Below are 17,255 nucleotides of genomic sequence, written 5' to 3'. Positions count from 1 at the left end.
TCTACATTTTCTAAGGGGGTGTCACGTATGTCGGGCCTTGCAGTAAAGGTTTGATTCAGGTGTTCCATACAGTCATGCGTGTCAGTATTCTTGCCTAACTCATCATCAACCAGAGTCTCCTCACCTCCCACCCTTTGTGTCTCTAGAGACACATACGGAAGGTATGTAGCTGGATTTAAGGTGCTACATCGTTTGATGGTGATGTTAGAGGGTGCCATCAGTACTAGTTCACACTTTGTGAATCTAGCTGAAGAGACATGTCTGGTTTGGGCTGAATTTAACAGAGCTGATACAGCATGGGGTGTATAGATAGTTGAATTATGTCCTAATACTACGTCCTCGCTCTTACTTACCAGAAGAGCCGTTGCTGCTACACTTCTGAGACATGTTGGGAGTGATCTTGCCACATTGTCTAATTGTGCACTGTAGTATGCTACCGGTCTGCTAGCTTCACCATGTTTCTGTGCGAGGACGCCTGCTGCACAACCATCAGCTTCTGTACAGAATAGCTCAATAGGCTTTTCATAATCAGGTATTCCCAATGCAGGTGCTATAGTCAGACTATCTTTAAGATTAAAGAACGCTTGCTCTGACTCTTCTGTGTGTACAACACGTTCTGGTTTTGAGGAAGAGACTAGCTCCTGCAATGGTAATGCCAGAATATAAAAACCTGGGATCCAGGATCTACAGTATCCACACATCCACAAGAAATTACGAATCTGCTTCTGGCTCTGAGGCAGAGTCATATGTTGTATGGCCTCAATTCTGTCGGTTGTCAGGTGTCTTAGCCCCTTAGTGAGGCAGTGTCCTAAGTATTTGACCTTAGTCTGACATGGCTGTAATTTATCCTTTGCCACCTTGTGCCCTGTTTGTGAAAGATGAAGCAACAACAATTTAGTATCATGTAAACATGACATAAAAGAATCAGAGCACAACAACAAATCGTCCACATATTGAATTAGAACAGACCCATTGTGGGGTTGAAAGGATTGCAAATAGTCATGTAAGGCTTGGGAGAAAATACTGGGGCTGTCAATGAACCCCTGGGGTAGTCTGGTCCATGTGTATTGCACTCCCCTGTAGGAGAATGCAAAAAGGTATTGGCAGTCAGGGTGAAGAGAGACTGAAAAGAAAGCAGAACATAGATCAATGACAGTAAAATGACTGGCAGACGGTGGAATCTGCATGAGGATGACAGCTGGATTCGGCACTACGGGGAATTGGCTCTCAACAACTTTATTAATTCCCCTTAAATCCTGGACTAATCTATAGCCCCTCCCCCCATTCTTCTTCACAGGGAAAATGTGACTATTTGCTGTACTGGCTGTACGAATTAAAATCCCTTGTTGTAACAGCCTCTCAATAACAGGATATACCCCTAGTTCCACCTCCGGTTTTAATGGATACTGTGGGATTTTTGGAGCTATCCTACCACTTTTTAGATTGACCATGACAGGGGCTACGTTTGCCATCAGTCCAGTGTCCTGTCCATCTCTGGTCCATAGGGAACCTGGTATTTCCAGCAACATCCCCTTTACTTGAGATGGACTGTGTTCTATAACAGTAGAGTGTAACATTAACCTTTGAGGGGTGTCCAATATATCCTGTACCTCATGTGCGACCTTCTCCGGTATATCTAAGAACACACCATCAGAAGTACAGTATATGACACATCCCATTTTACATAACAAGTCTCTCCCTAGCAAGTTAGTAGGAGCCGCTGCAGCTAAGAGAAACGAATGCTTAGTATGCAGAGGCCCGATAGTAACTTCAGCGGGTTTAGTTAGAGGATAGTGTTACACTTTTCCCGTTACCCTCATTGCTGGAATAGTTTTACTGGTCACCTGTAGATTGAAAGGAGAGGTTATCACAGATCGGGCCGCCCCTGTATCTACAAGAAAAGTTTGTTTCCTACCAGCTATGTCAACTATCATTGTTGGTTCTTCACTCTGACTCTCAGTTAACCTCACTGGCTGTAGACTACAGGTATGACCTGACCCCTAGCGCTGACTATTGATTTCCCGCGCAGCATTTGCTGCTGTAATAAGCGCGGGTAAATGTGAGTCTTCTAGTCTATGTGAATCCCTCTTTGGAGGATATCTATGTGACAATTCATTAGGATTATACCTTCCCTTTGTACAATCTTTTCTCATATGTCCTTCTTCTTTGCAATTGTAACATCTAAACATTCTGCGGTACCCGTTATGTGGGTTATATGCTGGTGGTCGTGTATGCATTCCCCCTAATGCCTGTATACCCACCGTCATCAACTTGTCACTCTTTTTTTCCGTTTTCATAAAGATATTTTTGTCATGTTCCACAGCAATTTCTCTAAGAGAATCTATCGTGCTGCCTCTCCAACCAGGGGTTGAGGTTTGTACTCTTGTTTTTAGATTTTCCTTTAAACCATCCATCAGTACTGTTACCGCTACTTCCCTATGATGTGGGTTCTCCCTTATATCTGATACCCCCGTAAACTGTGTAATTGATGCAAGAGCTCTACCAAAATAATCCGCTGCAGTTTCACTGTCTTTTTGTTTTATGGTGAAAATCTTACTCCAATTTACCACTACTGGAAAATATATGGCTAAGTGTTTGACAATTCTTTCTATATTCTTTTGGTTAATCTCATCAGTCAAGGTGTCATCTTCCTCCAACAAACAATCTTCAATAAATTTTTGTATGTTAGTATTGTGAGGAAGACAAGCCCTCAACACTACACGCCAATCCTTATTGGTTGGTTCGTGGGCATTTCCTAAGTCTTTAACAAATTTCTGACATTTAGCTAACTCCTTTCTAGGATCTGGGAATTCAGTCATAATGGAACGTAATTCTGATCTAGTCCAGGGACAATGCATTGTAACATTTCTTAAAGGAACTACACCATCCTTATCCGGTTTCCCATTGGGAACTGATATTGTGCGGACTGGGTACGCACCCTCTGGTACACTGACTTCAGGGGACACTACAGGATTTGCTGGTTCTAGATTTAGAACGCTTTCACTCCTAGTGATCACGCTACTCTCACTATCTCAGCCATTTTCTCATACTTGCGCTGAGCCTCTAGTACACTAACAGCATGGGCAATGGCCGAAATCACAGTGGGTTCATCTTCATCTTCAGATACACTTGATTTAAACTGGCTTAAAACAGGATACAACTTAGCAATTTTTCTTTTCTCAGTTTTAATACTGGCTGTACTTACCGCTCCAGCCACATAAGGTGGCGGGAGCGCGCTTGCGCTGAGTTCGCCATGCTTCTCAACGGTTACTTCCTTTGTGCACGCGCTTTTAGCCACGCCTACTTCCGCTTTGCATTCGCTGCTCTGCCACGTGTTAACTTCCATTTGCCACAATTTTAAACAATCATTATGTTTATTCCTCACTTTCGTTGAGGTAATCAACCATACTTTATCTTTTACAGTATTTAGTACCTCTGCATTAAAACTCCCTATTGTTGGGAAAGGAATATCACAAACTTTGGTCATCTTGACCCACGTGTCGCAATACACAGTTGCGTATGCACCATATTTCTTACACATGAGAAATCTCGCTGAACCAATAGGACCTTCCTTAGGCAGTACCTTGGCCTTCTCTAGCATTTGCTTAGCACCCATATTGAACAATAGGGTCCCAGAAATATCACAATATTCAGCCACTAATTTTCAACACTACCGCTAGAAATATTTTACCGGCCTGTGGTTGTATTTGCTACAAGCCGCGTCCACTTGCTTCCTCTTGTATTAAACAAGGACCCCTAATACAGAAATATCAATGCGGACTAAAGGGTTATCAGCTTCCTGATCACCCCTGACTTTCCAACAAAATCTGTTGAGTTTATTACAACTGGTAGCATCCGGTAAAGTCAATTACCAGCCTTACCAACGTAATTCCTTCCTGTTACTCCCAAGTCACAATCACGGCTTTCCTTGCCGTGCGGTGCAATCGCAACGCTTAAAGCTAATCCGTAAGCGATGCGATTACCCTTGGGTGCACGTCGCGAAAACTTATTCAGTTTCCGCCCCCCCGGTATACCTGCCTCGTATACCGTACACCAGTTGGGCACCTGCCTCGTCAAACAGCAACTGACACTCTATTTTGCAATAGATAAAACCTTAGTGTATTTAAAGTCAACAAATCACATGACATACACCTTTTCTGCGCAGAAAATAAGAGAATTCCCAACAATAGTAATAATGTCCCAGAGGTTTTCACAAGTAATTATATTATGCCCATATAATAACTATCAAGACGATTGTTAAACCACGTGGCAAATCTACCGGAAGTTCGTGTACGCACAGCAGGAAATACACATACGCTAAGCAATGCAATACAGTTAAAACGCACAATGACAGTAAAAAGAAACAGTTTTCTCTTTTGTCCCTAGGTTCTAGTTAGCGTGCCCTAGATAATGCAAAACGGACATTCGGTTTCACAACACAGAGTAAAATTCAGGTTTTGAACACAATGCGTTCTTACCCGTATATGACGCGTCTCCACCCTTTGTTGCGGAACCGAAATCCGTTGGTCTTGCATATCATTGGCAACGAAACCTCCAAAGCTCACGAGCCCCCAAATTGTTATGTGCGTATTGTCGCTAACCAATAACGATTGTCGAACCTCGATTTGTGTTTCCAATGCACAAAGATTTATTCGCAAATAGTAGAATAATATGCTCAAGCGAAGTGATAATAAATACAGCCATTACTTATCGCAGGCACTCTGGATCCAGTGCAGTCATTCAATCCTGAAGTCTGGGGACAAGATGTCTGAACACTGGATGTGAAGCTGCTGCTTATATACACAATGAAATACAGTAATACAATGAAGATGGTATAGCTTGCATCTATTGGTCCAGGTCTCAGGAAGGTCCAAGGGGTTGTCAATCATTGGCTAGTTCATCCTAAGGAATCCAAAGGAGGGGGTCACCTCTCCAGGGGGTATGCTCGGTTCTTCCCGCCAAGATTCCTTAGTCTTAAGTAGTTCATAATTCCCTATCATTCATAACTTGTGTATGCACTCTGCGATTCCTCTGAGTGAATCAAACAGTAGGATATGTAAAGAGGTTTATTATGATACCACTCATGATATGATTCCTTCAACCTGTTCCGTGTATTTTACTAATATGCATGTAACTCTAATATAACATATAAATACTACTATATTTGGACACAACAGACTATGTGTTGCAACTACCATTGATGTGTACTATTTTATAAGTATGCGTGTTTGTGCGAATGTATGGTAAAAGACCAATTACTGTTGCTGCCACGTGTAGTGGATGCGTACGCCCTTTCACGCCGTAGCGTGCCCTTGTACGTCGTAGCGTACCGTACTCATCTTTTCAGACAAAGACAACCAAGTTTGCTCGACTTTAATTGAAATGACTTTATCCAATTTGCTGACTTCGACAGTTAATCTGGAGGAACATCGCAAACATGTCTGTACTGTATTCGAAAGACTTTGGTGGAACCAATTGTATATCAGATTGGAAATGTGTGAATTTGAACAAGCCAAGATTCAATTCTTAGGATACATAATTTCCCCTGATGGTCTGAGCATGGATCCCAGTAAGATCGATTCAGTCATTAACTGGCCTGTACCTAAGAACGAAAAACAAGTACAACGGTTTATTGGTTTTGCCAATTTTTACCGAAAATTCATAAGAAACTTTTCTGGAATTGTTTCTCCTATTACGCAACTTACAAAGAAGGGCGCTCCTTTTGAATGGTCACCTGAAACTCAAGAAGCCTTTACCCAACTTAAGACTCTTTCACATCAGCACCAATCCTGATAAATCCAAATCCTGAATTACCCTTTATTGTTGAAGTTGATGCCTCTGATTCTGCAGTGGGAGCAATTCTTTCTCAACGTGTCGGCGAGAAGATGTTGTTGCATCCTTGTTCTTATTTTTCTCGCCAGATGACATCAGCTGAGAAAAACTCTGATATTGGGAACAAGGAATTACTGGCCATTAAGTGTGCTTTCTCAGAATGGAGACACCTTCTTGAGGGTTCTATCCACCTCGTGACAGTCCTTACTGATCACAGAAATCTTGAATTTTTACGCACTGCTAAACAATTGTCTCCTAGACAGGCCAGATGGACTTTATTCTTCTCTCGCTTTTCATAATTTCTTACCGACCCAGATCCAGAAATGGCAAAGCAGATGCACTCTCAAGAATCTTCTCCGAGCCACATCTAGAAGAAAATTCTGGAAAGACTATTCTACCTAACCACAACTTCTTAGGGGCAACGGTTCCTACGGATTTACTCTCTCTTTTGAAGAAAGGTTATGACACTGATCCTTTCCTCAGAAGTCCTTCTTTAGATGTTAACTTAACTTTTAATAATGGCTACTGGACTCAGCTTCATCAACCTTTAAGTACCCGAGTCATTACGAATTGAAGTATTGAAATTAGTCCATGATTCCAAACCCGCTGGACATTTAGGAGTATACAGGACTCAAGAATTGTTGACACATTCCTTTTGGTGGCCAAAGTGTAAAAGCACTTTAAAAAATATGTTTCATCGTGTGTGACATGTGCCCGAAACAAGACTCCTCGCTCCTCACCACTAGGTTTGCTACAACCTTTTCCCATTCCAACTCGTCCCTGGAGCTCTATCTCTATAGATTTCATAGTCTTTCTCCTTGGAAAGGGATGACAACAATTCTGGTGGTAGTGGACTGCTGCTCTGCTGACTGAGCTATTCTTGCTGCTGGACAGGTCCCTGCCTTTATTCAGTGTTCTAGATCAGTTCCAGTGATCTCCTGATCTTCCAGCATGCCTTAGCTCCACCCCTTGATTTCCTATAAAAGCCTCGCCAGTTCCTGTCTCCAGTGCCTGATTATTGTGCTCTGTGCCTGTGATCTAGCTCCTGCTCCTGTCGCTGTTCCTGTCTACCAGCATCTACTATACGTGTACCGACCTTGGCTTGCCCTCCACTTCGCTTCTGCCTCAACCTTTTGGACCTCTACGCCTCTCTGTGTACCGAACCCGGCTTGTTTGACCTTTCTTCCAGCTCATCTCCTGTTAGCCAGCCTTGCTCCCTGCCACTGGGCTCCTATCCAGTCTCTGGACCGTGACACCCTGCTGTCACTTATTCCTGTTGTCACATATGCCTGTTGTCACATATCCCCTGTTTTCACATATCCCGCTATCACACATTCCTTGTTAAAAATAAATTGTTCCTACCTGTTCTGTTGAGCACTGCTGACCTCCGTCTGGAACTGGGTGGAAGTTGGTACAGGCAGCACGAGTCACACTCTCGTGACAGGCTCCTTAGACATCGCCTCCACACCACTCAGCAACTGGCAGCCTCGCAATTGGCTGCCTGAGTATCTCCAACGGCCCCTGGCAACCCGGGAAGTGGGCGGTCCGCCTAACAACCCACAGCACTCATCACCAAAACTGGTGTGACTTTGACAAGGGCCAAATTGTGATGGCTACATGACTGGGTAAGTGCATCTCCAAAACAGCAAGTTTGGTGAATTGTTCCTGGTATGCAGTGGTTAGTACCTACCAAAAGTGGTTCAAGGGAGGACAACCATGGAACGGGTGACAGGGTCATGGACGCCCAGCATTATAATGCGCCCTGTCACACTGCAAAAATAGTTCAGAAATCCTTTTAGGAACATGGCAAAAATTTCAAGGTGTTAACTTGGCCTCCAAATTCCCCGATCTTAGTCTGGTTGAGCATCCGTGGGATGTGCCGTGCATGGTTATATTTTATATTTTTAAGGAATTTGCATACATTAGCATTGCCACTTTGTATATTTTACATTATCCTTTCTAAGCAGTTGCATACATTAACATTGGGGGGGGTAAATTTATGAAGCTGCAGGTTTGAAAAATTGGAGATGTTGCCTATAACAACTAATCAGATTCTAGCTGTCATTTTGTAGAATGTACCAAATAAATGATAACTAGGGGCCTGATTCATTAAGGATCTTAAATGAAGAGACATCTTATTTCAGTCTCCTGGACAAAACCATGTTACAATGCATGGGGTGCAAACTAGATTTCTGTTTTGCACATAAGTTAAATACTGACTGTTTCTTCATGTAGCACACAAATATTTGATAGCTTATTTGTACACTGAAATTTAAAGTTGATATTTGTGTGCTACATGAAAAAACAGTCAGTATATAACTTATGTGCAAAACAGAAAACTAGTTTGCACCCCTTGCATTGTAACATGGTTTTGTGCAGGAGACTGAAATAAGATACCTCTTCATTTAAGATCCTTAATGAATCAGGCTCTAAAATCTGAATGATTGCCATAGGCAACATCTCCACTATTTCAAACCCACAGTTTGATAAATCTACCACTGGGTTTTTTGCTATTTATTTTCATTATCTTTTCATAGCAGTTGCATACATTATCATTCATGTAAGTTGAATTTTTTTTAAAATATTTTTAAAATTACACCCGTGATTATACTGAATGGCAATGAAATATTTTATTATATAAAATATATTCTGTTAAGATTTTTATTTTCCGGCACAGATTCTGAAAAAAATAAAATTTACAAAATATGGAAGTTGTGCTTGTGCCTCTGCTTAACACACAGACAGCAATACCACCACTGACCAAACATTGGAGGTGTTACATTTCTGTGCATCTCAGTCATTCCAAACTACAGTGGGTGTTGCAGCAGGACTGTCCAGCCTATCTTTAGCCATGTGTTGAAGGTGGTGTTGCAAGCTTTCCTCACGTGCATCCATCAGTTTATCCAATTGTCACTCAATAAGGAGTCCCTTGTGCTCATAAAGCAACAATTTGACATCATAGCTGCCTTTCTGCACTTTATAGGGGCAGTAGATGGTACACATATAGCCCTGATCCCATTGGGTAGAAATTAAACTATTATTAGGAACAGAAAGCATTTCCAGTTGATAAATGCTCAGGCTATATGTGGTGCCTCTCTCTTGATTCAATGCTTGGTTGCTATATGGCTTGAAAGCAACCATGATTATATTGCTTCATATGTCTGGTAGGAGGCATATGTTCTGCTGTTTCAAATTTTCATTGTGAATAGGCTGTCTCCCAAAATGCCACTTCTGTCTGCTTTGATACATCCCCTGACCACCTTACCTATAACATCCCCACCACTAATTTATTCCCTGTTTACAAAATTCTTTTGAAAAATATGGCTAACAATTATGGCAGTATATATATATATATATATATATATATATATATATATATATATATATATATATATATATAAGTGCTTGTCTGATCTGTTTAGCTGCTCAGGATTAGCATAGGAAATGCTGTGACCTATTTCCTGTGGAAGGTTAACCCCACCCAGAAGAAAGGTGTTATGTTATGTAGCAAAGAGCACAGGGGCCTTTTTGGCTGGCCACTTTCAACCTGATAGGACACATGGCCCAACAGCTGGAAACTGATATGGAATGGAGGTTTGTGCATGTGAAGTGATCTGGAAGGCAATTTAGATTGGTATGGGGATATTAGTGTCTGCGCTTCTTCCGAGCTGATGAGGGGTGGCTGCCAACAATTGGGAAAATGAAAGTAGGGGGTCCCAACTTCCAGGGTTAAGGTAAACAATGTATCAAAAACAAGTTTCTGGAGTCCCAAGGCGCCTGTATGTATGATGTGTTTCTATACAAAGATACCAGAAAAGGTATATATTAAAAACATGTCTTTATAGAAAGCGTTTCGCCCATGCACTGGGTTTCCTCAGGGATAACTGAAGTGTCAAGGCCTATCTGGACCTATATATAGACATAGTTGAAAATAAGTCAGTGGTTGATTGGACATATTTTGATTGGTGCAGATGTAACAATTAGGACACCCCAATCAGCTCCTTGTCCAGCATTTGTATGCATTCTGGGCAAATGCAGATGTCCCCTTTGATTTGTTCTTGGGTATATCCATTCACAAAGTTCAAATCAAGAATAAACCCCTAATAATGCTCTTTGAAGATGGTTCAAACACAATAAATGATTAAGACTTGCTTAAATAAAGATGTACATAATTATAGACTATAGTAGAGATTCCTATCCTGCAATCACTTTAGGGATCTCAAAGTAATGGTAGGGTATAATTCATAAAAAACTTCAGTTCGAAATCAATATTTAGGACTTGTGGAGTCAGGGTCTTTAGTGTATAGATTGTTACACTCACCTCGCCCCGTTTAAGCGTCAGAATCGCCGCACTCACAGATCTCACTTCCGGGTGTCGGCATGTCATATGATTGTGCGGCAGGGCGGAGAATTCAAACATCCTTTCTATTTAAACCTCGCTCTGATGCTTGGGCAGCGTCAGAGCAATTTCTACCATTCCTGACTCAGTACCTGTGTTGTGCCTATTCCTCTCGTGTACCAGTCCTGCCTGCTGACTTTCCTACTCTCCAATCCTTGTGTACCAGACCCAGGTTACCTGACCACGTTCCTGCTCTTCAATCCTTGTGTACCAGACCCGGCTTACCTGACCACGTTCTTGCTCTCCAATTCTTGTGTACCAGACCCAGCTTACCTGACCACGGCCCTGCTGTCTACCTGTGTAAAAAAAAACCCGGCTTACCTGACCACGTTCCTGCTGTCTACCTGTGTACCAGACCCAGCTTGCCTGACCACGTTCCTGCTGTCTACCTGTGTACCAGCCCCAGCTTACCTGACCACGATATCTGCTATTCTCTTGTATACCAGACTCTCCCTACTTGACCTCGGTCATCTCCCTCAGCCCTACCTCTAGGGGCTGCCCTGTGGACTGCGACCTGCGAGCCTCCGTAGCTAATCCCATCCTGCCTTGCGGCAGTTCTTGGTGAACACCAGGGGTTCGTTAGACTTCGCACCATCGGCAGCCAGCGCAAATCTAGAGAGGGGCAAGTACCCCATCATTTCTGTTACATAGATCCACTTACTCTCTTCCCGTGACATGTGGCCCATATAGTCCCCATCCATCCATGGCTTATCAACCTTACATATACCCATAAACTTCAGGGATGAGGGGTCATTCTTATGGAACTTTTTAGTAGTCAGAGACATTGTGTAATTCAAGCTCTTTCTTAATATTTTGAATATTTTCAGAGATGCGTGTGTGAAGGTTTCTGGCTGTTCTCCCTATATATTGTTTGCCACACTGGCACTTAAGTAGGTATATTACTCCTTTATTCTCACAAGACAATCTATCTCTGATCGTATAAGTGCAGCCAGTGACCTTTGATGTAAAAGTGACAATGGGGTTTGTTCTTCTATTTTGACTAGTTTTGCATGCTGAACATCTGGTATAAAAGAAGAATCCTTTATTGTTTTCCCCTAGCCAGGTATTGGTTGGGGCTTTGGTCATAGTTGGAATACTACTCTTTACCAGTTCTTTCCTATAATTATCAACCTATTTATAAACGAACATGGGTCTCATTGGTGGTATCTCTCTCAGTTTCTCATCTCCAAAACTTTCCAATGTTTTTTTACGATTCCCTCCACTTTTTTTGAATCTCCACTGTATTTTGTTATAAAAGTGAAGCAATTTGGGTCTGTACCAGGATTTCTATTGTCTTAACTAGAAGAGTACTCCTGTTCTCTGATGTCTTTGCAAGCCTGTTCTACTTTCGTACCAAAAACAAGTTTCTGGAATCCCAAAATGCCTGTATGTATGATGTCTTTCTATACAAAGATACCAGAAAAGGTATATATTAAAAGGTATATATTGGAAGGCAATTTACGGCTGGTTAGTGTGTGAAAACGATTGCTATAATGGCGTTTTGAATGGAAAGAATTGAAGGTGGTTAAGTATAGCTATATCTAGTTCTGTGTTTTTGTGTTGGTTTTTCGATGTTTGCTTGCTTGTTAGGTAACTTGTAACTTGTTAGGTGCTTGTATTAAACTGTATATATATATATATATATATATATATATATATATATATATATATATATATATATATTGTGGCAATGGGAGGGGTGGCTTGTCATGGGCCTCTAAGAATAGAATCAGCTATACAGCTGATAGCATGCAGGTAAAGATTGTGGTCCAAGTCACACACAAGTAAAGCAGTGCACCTAGATTCCGTTACATACAGGTCTGAGACATGTGTCAGAAAGTAAAAGTATAGAGTGTGATTTTACTTGCCTGCTTTCGGTGTCTCTTCCACAGCTAACATCAATCAAGAGTGGTTACAGAGCACCTGGGGGGTACTTCCTTTTAAAGGCAGGGTGGGAGTGTCAACTGTCCGTCAAGCCAAGGCTTTGGGAGATTTCTCTACTATAAAAGACTGAACTAGGCTTGTGTGCATTGCGACCAATGCTAGCTAGTGGCTGATGTCGAGTTAGGGAACTGGGACTAGTAAGTGGTAGGTTTCCTGGTGTCATCCTGACATTTGCTTTTGCTGTTATTGTGATACCAACAATAAAGCATTTGATTTTCAACAAGAAGTTGTCCATGTGACTGATGTCTGTTGGGTGCCTGTGTCACAAGTGGGTGCTCTTGCTAATATATATATAATATAGGGCCTGATTCATTAAGAAAAGTTAAGCAAAATAATGAGTTATCTCCAGGACAAAACCATTTTACGATGCAAGGGGTGCAAATTAACTTATTATTTTGCACATACCGTATATACTTGAGTATAAGTCGACCCGAATATAAGCCGAGGCACCTCATTTTACCACCAAAAACAGGTAAAACTTATTGACTCGAGTATAAGCCTAGGGTGGGAAATGCAGCAGCTACTGGTAATTTTTTTAGATTTATTATTATTATGTTTTTTATTTACATCTGTATATGCATTTTTATTGTACACATTTTTATATCATGTGTGATTTTCAGTTTAATGCTATTTTGTCATTTTGATGTATGCTTTCATTGTTGTGGAAAATAAGAATATGTATACACATAAAATACAAATAAATTATTAACTGTGTAAGTTGTGAAATTTTCAAATATATTACTTGCAGCTTGGTGGGGTTGTCAGTTGTCAGGACTTGAGTTCCAGGGTCACTCTCACACGTTTGCAGCCACTATCAGAAAATATTTTGCACTCCTTTGGGATGTACTGCATCATATTTTCCACAGCCTCTATTATATGTTCATCCTCCAGGAGCCCATATTGTCTTAGCTCTTCCTTGATACACATCTTCGCATGCCGGCGCTCCAGTGGCAGAAAGGGGATGAAGAAATCAACTATGTTCTCGTTAATGAGGCTGCTGTGAAAGAATGCACCGTTTTTGTTGTTGTAACGTGCTAGAGAGATTTCAGGCTCCATATCCTGTAACTTTATCTCCTCCCTGTCTTTCCCCATTTTGAAGTTCTCCAGCACCTTTGTGTTTATCAGGTTGCCATACTCATTGCTGCTGAAAATGAAGATCGCTTTACGGTAAGAGTGGAACGCATGTGCGTTTCACCAACAGAAAGTACGGCATTTGGAACGCAAGTTTGCGTTCCAAATGCAAAACTTCCTGTCAGTGGAACTCACATGCGTTCCACTGCGGAACTTAACAGTTGAGGGACCGGACACCAGGAAGTTCACCCGTGTATAAGCCGAAGGGGCCTTTTTCAGCACGCAAAAATGTGCTGAAAAACTCGGCTTATACACGAGTATATACGGTATGTTAAATACAGGCTGCTTTTTCATGTGGCACACAAATACTTGATAGCTTTATTTGTACACTGAAATTTATAGTTGATCTAAGACATGCCCTACCCCAACTATAAATCTGCCATCATATTTTAAATTTGCCTTCCCCTACAATGCAACATGGTTTTGCGAAGGTTTTGCTTTACTTTCCTTAATGAATCAGACTCATATTCTTTAAGTACCTTTTTACACATGCTTTACAATGGCTTGCTTTATCGGTACTACAATGGACTATGACTTCTCCCCTCATCTATCTCTGAAAGGCATGCTGATCACACATGCTGGTCCCCTCCCCCTCATCCTTGCTCAGGCATGATGTTACTCTATTTACTTCTCTTATTTATCTCTCATTTATCTTTCAATTTAGTCATACTTTCATATCTCTCTCTTATTAAATCTTTATCTTCCACTTAAACACATTCTCTTTGCAGACAGGCATAAATGAATCCTATTTAAACACACACACACCTAGGCTTGCTTTCTCTCTCTCTCTACATAAGCATTCACACATACACAAAGAGCACAGACTGATGATACACTCATATACATTATGTCTGTCTTACAGCATATACACACTCGTATGTACAAACGTACGTACGTACGTACGTACGTACGTACGTACGTACGTATGTATATATATATACACACACACACACACAGGAATCCCTGAATTTTAAAACACAAATGAGGATTACTGAAATATAAGGTTAACAAAATAGGATAACAAATAAGCATTTTATGAACTGTATACTTGATCTCAAAGTTATCTTTGTAAAGTAAAAGATTGTCACGGGCACTAGGAGTATTTACCCAGGGATCACCAGATGATGGACTTACCAGAGCAGTATAGGTGGTAATATGGTACTCTGGTAGCGGGGTGATCACGGAACAGGAGACAGCAGATGGTAGAGAATGCTCGTGGAAAGTCTATGACTAGCAGCACTGGTAATATGTAGGTAATAGTACACGAGGAACTGAATGGACAAAGGAAACGTGAGGGTAGTCAGTGGTCTGCGGATAGCAAGTTGTACCACTGCTATAGTGAGGAGGAATGTCCAGAAGTAACGAGGAGGTGATGAGAGTCAGCGGTCTGCGTATAGCAAGTTGTACCGCTGTCTAGGTGAGGGAATGGAATCCAGGTGGAGGTATCCGGGAAGTCAGTGGTCTGCGTTAGCAAGTTGTACCACTGCTATGTGTAAGGATACTGGAAACAGGTGCCTCAGGAAACAGGGATCAGTGGTCTGCCTCTAGCAAGTTGTACCACTGAAATATATATATATGTGAGGAGGAGCACGGGGAGATAAATGTAATGCAGAGTATACACGGGCACACTGAACTTGATCCCACGATGATATGCACAAAATAGTAATAACTGAGCAGCACTGCACAAATATGCAAAGTCACAAGAACTATCCAGACTAGCAGGTAACACAGTCAAATGATGGCAACAGTCTCAGTGGATAGGCAACTCCATAGGAGAACAACTCAGTCCAGCAAGGTATGCAATACACCAGCACAGTCAATGATAAGTATGCATACCGTGGTTCAGAAGAGCAGGCTGTCAGAAAGAGGTGCAGGGATACCTGAGCGGCTGGAGGCCGGCAGGATACGAAGTCCCAGGAAAATGGAAGCGGTAACCAAGTAGGTGCAGCGCACAGGTAGGTAGACCAGCAACGATGGAAACAATACTCAGGAAGCAGTAGTATATAGAACTGGACACCTGGAGATCACTGGAGAGTAGAAGTGGTATGGCAGAGAAGACAGCAGCGGAGCGTTGATCCAATGCAGACAGGCGAGTTGACACAGGCAGGAACACTGTAGAAGCACGGAGAGCGGATCAGCTGGCTGCAGACACGAGGAATACTGGAGGGTTGCGATTAGCAGGGCACTGCAGATACACAGAGACAGCGGATAGGAATCAGCTGGTGCAGTCACGATGAAACACGGGAGAGTTGAGCTGAGCAGGATACAGTAGATACACGGAGGCAGCGGATAGGAATCAGCTGGTGCAGTCACGATGAAACACGGGAGAGTTGAGCTGAGCAGGATACAGTAGATACACGGAGGCAGCGGATAGGAATCAGCTGGTGCAGTCACGATGAAACACGGGAGAGTTGAGGTGAGCTGGAAACTGTAGAGCACGGAGGCAGCGGAAAGGAATCAGCTGGTGCAGTCACGATGAAACACAGGAGAGTTGAAGTGAGCTGGAAGCTGTAGAGCACGGAGGCAGCGGATAGGAATCAGCTGGTGCAGTTACAATGAAACACAGTTGAAGTGGTCTGGAAACCACAAGGAACAACAGGAATCAGCGAGAGCTGAATACACGAGGAAACACAGGAACACCTTCAGAGGCTCATGGGAATGAGACTCCAAGATCAGGCAATGAGGTATGGACCTCAGGTGCTTTAAATAGGGAGTGTTGCCTGATCAGCCAAATAACTAAAAGGAACATGTACTGAAGGTTTGAAAGGGCTGCACATGCGCAGACCCTCAGGATGGTGGACGGCCACAGTTCCTAAACACACGGTAAGAAGCACTCACAGTCCGGTGAATGACAATACCCCCCCTTTTAAAGGTGGGCACAGAACACCTGGAACCGGGTTTGTCCGGATACTTGGAATAAAACTTCTTAAGAAGAGCTGGAGCGTTGAGATCTTCAGCTTTGATCCATGAACGCTCCTCAGGACCAAAGCCCTTCCAATGAACGAGGAAACGAAGAACACCTCGCAAAATTTTTGCATCCAATATATGAGTAATCTCAAAGTCTTCCTCCTGATGAATTTGAACTGGCCGAGGTGCTGAAGGAGGGACCGAGAAACGGTTGATGATGAGAGGTTTGAGCAAGGACACATGGAAGGCGTTGGAAATACGAAGATTCTTAGGAAGTAGAAGTTTGAAACAAACTGGATTTATCACTTGAATGATCCTATATGGACCAATAAAACGAGGAGCAAATTTCATAGATGGGACCTTCAAACGAATATTTTTGGTGGATAACGAGACACGATCACCAATCTTCAGTGGTGGAATAGCCCGCCTTTTTTTTATCTGCAAAAGACTTATATTTGGCAGATGTCTTCTTTAAACAGGTTTTGACCTGAGCCCAAATATTTTTGAAAGTTTGACAAACAGTCTCTACAGCAGGAACCTGGGTGGGAGGGAGGGCAGGAAATTCCGGAAAAGACGGATGGTGACCGTAAACCACAAAGAATGGAGTTTTGGAAGATGACTCATGGTACATGTTGTTATGAGCGAATTCAGCCCAAGGAAGCAATTCTACCCAGTTGTCTTGATTGGCTGAAGAGAACATCCTTATAAAAGTCTCAAGATCTTGATTGACCCTTTCAGTTTGTCCGTTTGATTGAGGATGGTAGGAAGATGAGAGTGCTAATCGTATGCCCAAGGTCTTACAAAGGGCCCGCCAGAATCTGGAAACGAATTGTACTCCTCTATCTGACATAATCTCAGACGGACATCCATGAATACGAAAGATTTCTTTGATAAAATGCTCAGCCAGAGTAGAAGAGGAAGGCAAACCAGACAAGGGAACGAAATGCGCCATCTTCGAAAATCTATCCACCACTACCCAAATAGTATTGCAGTTTTTACTAGGAGGAAGATCAGTAACAAAGTCCATACTAATATGGGTCCA

Source organism: Mixophyes fleayi, chromosome 5 (genome assembly GCF_038048845.1).
Source record: "Mixophyes fleayi isolate aMixFle1 chromosome 5, aMixFle1.hap1, whole genome shotgun sequence".
NCBI classification, from domain to species: Eukaryota; Metazoa; Chordata; class Amphibia; order Anura; family Limnodynastidae; genus Mixophyes; species Mixophyes fleayi.
The sequence above is the reverse complement of the archived record's forward strand: the minus strand, read 5'-3'. Positions refer to the sequence as shown.